General features: G+C 49.6%; 2 non-coding genes across 2 annotated transcripts in view; both read right to left on the bottom strand.

Annotated features, from left to right (window-relative positions):
* The window catches only part of LOC143176315 (large subunit ribosomal RNA), a 4,006-nt gene extending 3,805 nt beyond the window's left edge, over positions 1-201 (bottom strand). The window contains exon 1 of the ribosomal RNA XR_013000884.1: positions 1-201. This exon is cut by the window's left edge and continues 3,805 nt beyond it. This is a non-coding gene — a ribosomal RNA (large subunit ribosomal RNA).
* Positions 202-2,253: 2,052 nt separating this feature from the next.
* LOC143176313 (5.8S ribosomal RNA) lies at positions 2,254-2,408 on the bottom strand. Its single transcript, XR_013000882.1, has one exon. It is a non-coding gene; the product is annotated as a 5.8S ribosomal RNA (ribosomal RNA).
* Between the last annotated feature and the right edge of the window lie 5,092 nt (positions 2,409-7,500).

Raw genomic sequence — 7,500 nt, 5'->3', positions numbered from 1 at the left:
AGATGGACTTGGACGCGGTTCGACGTCACGGGATAAATGGACCCTCCTGAACACTACATTTCCCTACGGCGGAACCGCGGGATTCAGTGCTGGGCTAATTCCTGTTCGCTCGCAGCTACTAAGGAAATCCTTGTTAGTTTCTTTTCCTCCGCTTAGTAATATGCTTAAATTCAGCGGGTAATCTCGCCTACTCTGAGGTCGTCGTGAACGTGAATTGTATGAAAATTCAATCGAATTTCATAAAAATCGCTCAAAGGCAAAAAAAACAAAGTCTAGAGGAGAGTGCGTTCGAACACAACAATATTCATATTATAACGTATATAAATGATAAATATACCGCGACACGCGCGACTCCGTATCGTCGCGAAAAATCGTTCGCGAACGCGTCTTATGCGCCTCACCAGTGGTCTCTGCTGCGTCGCGTGTCTATATTCTCTTTTTACACTCTTCTCCTTCTTCTATCACATTTTACTCGATCGCGAAAAAGACTCTCGCTAGACGATCTCGCGCTCCGGTTAACTTTAACGCCCGTCCGAGAAGAATTTTCGGGGACTGGACGACCGAAGCGGATCTCGCGCGGTCTCGCGATCGACAGTGAAGAGAAGTGCAGAAGAGGAAAAGAAGACACGACAAACACACACCATGGGGCGACCGACGCGTTCGTTTCAACGCTTTCGCACAAAGTCGGCGGCGGTTATATATTTATATCATTATATTCCGGCGGACGGGACGCGACGTTCGAAAGCCTCGCCAAAGAGGAGCTCCTGCCTCTTCCTCTCTCTTTTCTACGAGAAAAGATAAACGTATTTTACGGGGATACGGAAACGTTACCACGTGGTGTCACACACGATCGTCCGTCTCTTCTCTATAGCAGAAACCGATAAAAATACACCTCCCGAAAGAGAGTATATGGTGATTCTTTTTATATATATATATTTCGAAATACAACTGAACGTGGCGGAAGCGCACGGTGGTGGTCCAGCGAGGACACGCGACGACGGGGAATAAGAACTATTCGACCCGTTACGAATACGCATGCTCGTCCCGCACGATTTTAACACACACCGTGTTTTTCTCCAGTCGTCAAAGCGTTCGTGCGTCGAATTCGAAAAATAAAAAAAAAAGAAAAACACCTTTTCTCTCTCTCGGGGTAAAAGAGTCGATGTGTATTGTGTATATAAGGTTCTGCGAGAAGTCTCGTTTTGACGTGTGTTCCGCCGATAACGACGATCCTCCGAAACGGGGATACAGAAACGTTACACCTCACAACACGATCTCCGTCTCTTCTCTATAGCAGAAACCGATAAAAATACACCTCCCGAAAGAGAGTATATGGTGATTCTTTTTATATATATATATTTCGAAATTCAACTGAACGTGGCGGAAGCGCACGGTGGTGGTCCAGCGAGGACACGCGACGACGGGGAATAAGAACTATTCGACCCGTTACGAATACGCATGCTCGTCCCGCACGATTTTAACACACACCGTGTTTTTCTCCAGTCGTCAAAGCGTTCGTGCGTCGAATTCGAAAAATAAAAAAAAGAAATACACCTTTTCTCTCTCTCTCGGGGTAAAAAGAGTCGATGTGTATTGTGTATAAAGGTTCTGCTGCGAGAAGTCTCGTTTTGCCGTGTGTTTCGGTAACGACGATCCTCCGAAACGTACATCTCATTCGTAAGAGAGGAAGAAAACAATCTCCCTGGGGCCAGTCGGTAATATACCGACATACGACGTGTCGTGCACATCCGTCTCACGCACGGTATACAAAATATGAATAAAACGTGTGTAGTCTCTCTCTCTCGACTTCTTAATATTTTCTTTCACCTCTGACGCATCATTTCAGGTGACGTCGGGAGCGCGGGAAAAAAAATTTTTCTAAACACACGAAACCGTTCATCTCACGAACAGCCGAAAAAGTTGTCGCTCAGATCCATATCGCAGTGGAGCGGTATCCGCGGGCGGTCGTAATTGAACGACGCACGACGCCGCGAACACTCACGCGAGTCCATACAAACGATTCCGATCGTTTTGCAACAACTAGAACGTACACTGTCCGTGAAATTCACAGAATTTTCGCGTGTCCGCGACAAACGCCGACGAGACACCCATCGTTCGCTCGTACGTAGCATCCTTCTCTTAACCCGACTCAGAGACGTTCTTTGCGCCCTTCGGTAAAAAAACGTTCGATCCGAAGAGGTGAACGACGGCGGGGATTTGACAGAGCTACGCAAGCAGTGTATGGTACGTAAACGACCCTCAGCCAGGCGTGGTCCAGGAATTGTATCCGTGGACCGCAATGTGCGTTCGAAATGTCGATGTTCATGTGTCCTGCAGTTCACACGTTGACGCGCAATTAGCTGCGTTCTTCATCGACCCACGAGCCAAGTGATCCACCGTTCAGGGTAATCGTATAAATTTTATATTTCACATATATAATTTTATTCTCACTTGTTCGACCTAATATCTCTCTTCTTTCAAAGAGAAGATAAAAGTTGATACCTGAATCTCCGACCAGCGCGCGAAGGAGATTCAGGCGTCGCCTTGGAGACGACACCGAAGCCTTTCGAGACGAAAAACGTTCAAGTAATATGTATATATTTCTCGACGTTCCGGGCGTATAGTGCATTCAAAAACCCGCGAAAGACGCAGAAGACTCGCACGCGTGGAAACGACGGGGATATATTTTGTATCCTACCCGATACTGAATCCATCGCGTGCAGTCGACCCTCGCGTTCTTCCGATCAGACGCATCTATTGTTGCGCGCATGTTTTCGCGTCGCATCGCGCGAAACGTTGCACGAATCGTACCGATCGATCGATTGAAAGCAAATAATGAAAAAAGACTTCACAGCTGGCTCTTTGCCGGTCATTCGTCCCATGTTATCTCTTGCCGCGAAATTGGCGCGCAAGAGTTGGGTGTCAGACGCGCGGCTTTAAAACGAGCTTCACGGCCGGTCCCTTCGTTACCGCTTTCGTTCTTTCTCTCGGAACGACCATGAACGAACACGACGAGCGACGCTACGGCATACACACGTCCACGGATTCGATTAAAAAAACAGACTTCACAGCTGGCTCTTTGCCGGTCATTCGTCCCATATTATCTCTTGCCGCGAAATTGGCGCGCAAGAGTTGGGTGTCAGACGCACGGCTTTAAAACGAGCTTCACGGCCGGTCCTCTCAATTCCGTGTACGGTACACGCAAGATGCGGGTTCCACTTCCAGACTACCCGGTCCCTTCTCTCTACGAGAATCGATAGTAGAAGAACGGCTCGAAAACGCGTCTCAGAGACTAGGGGAAAAGAAGCGGTATGCGAGCGAAACGAAAACGCATTATGGAAACGTCGCGAAACAATGTTCGACGGTTGCTCGGTTCCAATCGTGCGGCCGTTTCAATTTCTCGTGCGCTTCACCGTCCCTCCGTAACTCTGGCCGATCGCGTATACCGAAGAGCCGACACGCGCAAAAACCACAGGCATTGTATACTGTGTATATATATATATATATGTTACAGTCACAGCCTTCGCGCGTTTTACTCTCCGACGCGGGGTTTCCACGACGAAAGAGAGACAGTTTCGTGGCGGGTGACTCGGCCGAATCGCTACGACGGGTATTTCTATTATAGAACGAATCATCGCCACCCTTTACCAGTGCCCGACGAAGGAATCACAAGGTCATCTGGAGTTTACAATGCCAGCGACGGTAATTCCAACGAAGACCCGATAAGTCAACTCATCGTTCTATTTCTCCCCGTACAGAAAAGCGAATCGACGCTAATGCACCTCGCGCAAGCACGAACGTTCTCTTCGCGTGGATCGTCCCATCGTCCAAAGATGTAAAGACGCATTGGAGATCGTGGTCTCTGGCGGGCTCATTGCACGCCCCACTGCATATCTTTCCTCGAATCGAGAATGATTCGTCCACTAAGGCTGCGAAACTACGCGTCGAGGAAACTAGGGGAAAGAAGCGGGATGCGAGCGAAACGACAATACATTATGGAAACGTCGCGAAACAATGTTCGGCGGTTGCTCGTTTCCTCCTGCGGACGTTTCATTGCTCGGGCGCTTCACGTCCCTCCGTAACCTTCGCGCGATCGCGTGCCCCGGAGAGCCGGCAACCGGTGAACCACAGGCGTATAAACTATAGTCTTCTATAGCAAGCCTTCGGCGGTTACTCTCCGACGCGGGGATTCCACGACGAGAGAGAATTTCGTGGCGGGTGACATCGGTCGAAACGCTACGACGGGTATTTCTATTATAGAACGAATCATCGCCACCCTTTACCAGTGCCCGACGAAGGAATCACAAGGTCATCTGGAGTTTACAATGCCAGCGACGGTAATTCCAACGAAGACCCGATAAGTCAACTCATCGTTCTATTTCTCCCCGTACAGACAAGCGAATCAACGCTATCGCACCTCACGCATGCACGAACGTTCTCTTCGCGTGAATCGTCCCATCGTCGAAAGATATAGCCGCTTGGAGATCGTGGCCCATCAAGTTCTTCCGTAACTCCTGCGCGATCGCGTACCCCGGAGAGCAGGCAACCGGTGAACCACAGGCGTATAAACTATAGTCTTCTATAGCAAGCCTTCGCGTTTACTCTACGACGCGGGGATTCCACGACGAGAGAGATTTTCGTGGCGGGTGACACGGCCGAATCGCTACGACGGGTATTTCTATTATAGAACGAATCATCGCCACCCTTTACCAGTGCCCGACGAAGGAATCACAAGGTCATCTGGAGTTTACAATGCCAGCGACGGTAATTCCAACGAAGACCCGATAAGTCAACTCATCGTTCTATTTCTCCCCGTACAGAAAAGCGAATCGGCGCTATCGCACCTCACGCAAGCAGGAATGATCTCTTCGCGTGGATCGTCCCATCGTCGAAAGATGTAAGACGTACAGAAATCGTGGTCCATCACGATTATTCGTAACTCTCCGAGTCGCGTATCTGAGAGTAGGGCAAACGGAGAACCACAGGCATAAATAATACTATATATTTCTTATATAGTTAGCCTTCGCGTTTTACTCTCCGACATGGGGATTCCACGACGAGAGAGAGTTTCGTGGCGGGTGACTCGGCCGAATCGCTACGACGGGTATTTCTATTATAGAACGAATCATCGCCACCCTTTACCAGTGCCCGACGAAGGAATCACAAGGTCATCTGGAGTTTACAATGCCAGCGACGGTAATTCCAACGAAGACCCGATAAGTCAACTCATCGTTCTATTTCTCCCCGTACAGAAAAGCGAATCGACGCTATCGCACCTCGCGCGAGCACGTAACTACTCTTCGCGTGGATCGTCCCATCGTCGAAAGATGTAAGACGCACGGAAATCGTGGCCCATCAACGTTTTTTTGTAACTCTGCCGATCGCGTATCACAGAGCCGAGACGCACATACCACAGGCGTATAATACCGTTTTCTTTCGTATGGTAAGCCTTCGCGTTTACTCTTCGGCGCGGGGTTTCCACGTCGAGAGAGACTTTCGTGGCGGGTGACATCGGTCGAAACGCTACGACGGGTATTACTATTATAGAACGAATCATCGCCACCCTTTACCAGTGCCCGACGAAGGAATCACAAGGTCATCTGGAGTTTACAATGCCAGCGACGGTAATTCCAACGAAGACCCGATAAGTCAACTCAACGTTCTATTTCTCCCCGTACAGAAAAGCGAATCGACGCTGTTGCACCTCACGCAAGCACGAACGTTCTCTTCGCGTGGATCGTCCCATCGTCGAAAGATGTAAGACGCACGGAAATCGTGGCACATCACGTGTTTTCGGAACTCTGTCGACCGCGTATCTCAGAGACGACGCGCGCGAACCACTGGCATATACTATTATATATCGCGTTTTACCCTCCGACGCGGGGATTCCACGACGAGAGAGAGTTTCGTGAGCGGGTTGACTCGGAAGAAACGCTACGACGGGTATTTCTATTGTAGAACGCATCATCGCCACCCTTTACCAGTGCCCGACGAAGGAATCACAAGGTCATCTGGAGTTTACAATGCCAGCGACGGTAATTCCAACGAAGACCCGATAAGTCAACTCAACGTTCTATTTCTCCCCGTACAGAAAAGCGAATCGACGCAATCGCACCATACGCGTGCACGTAAACAACTCTTCGCGTGGATCGTCCCATCGTCGAGAGACGTAAGTTTTCATAGTATGAATTCGCGTTTTACTCTCCGACGCGGGGATTCCACGACGAGAGAGAGTTTCGTGAGCGGGTTGACTCGGAAGAAACGCTACGACGGGTATTTCTATTATAGAACGAATCATCGCCACCCTTTACCAGTGCCCGACGAAGGAATCACAAGGTCATCTGGAGTTTACAATGCCAGCGACGGTAATTCCAACGAAGACCCGATAAGTCAACTCAACGTTCTATTGCTCCCCGTACAGAAAAGCGAATCGACGCAATCGCACCATACGCGTGCACGTAACAACTCTTCGCGTGGATCGTCCCATCGTCGAGAGACGTAAGTTTCCATACTATGAATTCGCGTTTTACTCTCCGACGCGGGGATTCCACGACGAGAGAGAGTTTCGTGAGCGGGTTGACTCGGAAGAAACGCTACGACGGGTATTTCTATTATAGAACGAATCATCGCCACCCTTTACCAGTGCCCGACGAAGGAATCACAAGGTCATCTGGAGTTTACAATGCCAGCGACGGTAATTCCAACGAAGACCCGATAAGTCAACTCAACGTTCTATTACTCCCCGTACAGAAAAGCGAATCGACGCAATCGCACCATACGCGTGCACGTAACAACTCTCTTCGCGTGGATCGTCCCATCGTCGAGAGACGTAAGTTTCATAGTAAGCCTTCGGCGTTTTACTCTCCGACGCGGGGATTCCACGACGAGAGAGAGAGTTTCGTGAGCGGGTTGACTCGGAAGAAACGCTACGACGGGTATTTCTATTATAGAACGCATCATCGCCACCCTTTACCAGTGCCCGACGAAGGAATCACAAGGTCATCTGGAGTTTACAATGCCAGCGACGGTAATTCCAACGAAGACCCGATAAGTCAACTCAACGTTCTATTTCTCCCCGTACAGAAAAGCGAATCGACGCAATCGCACCATACGCGTGCACGTAAACAACTCTTCGCGTGGATCGTCCCATCGTCGAGAGACGTAAGTTTTCATAGTATGAATTCGCGTTTTACTCTCCGACGCGGGGATTCCACGACGAGAGAGAGTTTCGTGAGCGGGTTGACTCGGAAGAAACGCTACGACGGGTATTTCTATTATAGAACGCATCATCGCCACCCTTTACCAGTGCCCGACGAAGGAATCACAAGGTCATCTGGAGTTTACAATGCCAGCGACGGTAATTCCAACGAAGACCCGATAAGTCAACTCAACGTTCTATTACTCCCCGTACAGAAAAGCGAATCGACGCAATCGCACCATACGCGTGCACGTAACAACTCTTCGCGTGGATCGTCCCATCGTCGAGAGACGTAAGTTTCC

The sequence above is a fragment of the Nomia melanderi genome, unplaced genomic scaffold (genome assembly GCF_051020985.1).
Source record: "Nomia melanderi isolate GNS246 unplaced genomic scaffold, iyNomMela1 scaffold0489, whole genome shotgun sequence".
Lineage (NCBI taxonomy): Eukaryota > Metazoa > Arthropoda > Insecta > Hymenoptera > Halictidae > Nomia > Nomia melanderi.
This window is presented reverse-complemented; position numbering and strand designations above follow the sequence as displayed.